Raw genomic sequence first — 293 nt, forward strand, 5'->3', positions numbered from 1 at the left:
AGAAGCCACTGAATATAATCATTTTCATATGTAATAAATGACTTGTGCTTCAGAGAGAGCAGACGTAACACAATACATGTGGTCATTGCTTTTAGAGGTGGATGCTGCTGTTTGGGAACGCAATCGTGTAAGACCGTAATTATACAGAAATACTTTGATGACAGATTTTCCTCAGGGATTTCAGATCGACCAAAACAACATATAGACACATTGAGCGAGATCGGTCCGCTATTTAGTCAAGTTATCCTGTCTCATAGCGCAAAGTCACATGACTTTTTCAATGCGCATGGTGG

The sequence above is a fragment of the Sinocyclocheilus grahami genome, unplaced genomic scaffold, assembly GCF_001515645.1.
Source record: "Sinocyclocheilus grahami isolate Dianchi unplaced genomic scaffold, SAMN03320097.WGS_v1.1 scaffold2455.1, whole genome shotgun sequence".
Taxonomy (NCBI): domain Eukaryota; kingdom Metazoa; phylum Chordata; class Actinopteri; order Cypriniformes; family Cyprinidae; genus Sinocyclocheilus; species Sinocyclocheilus grahami.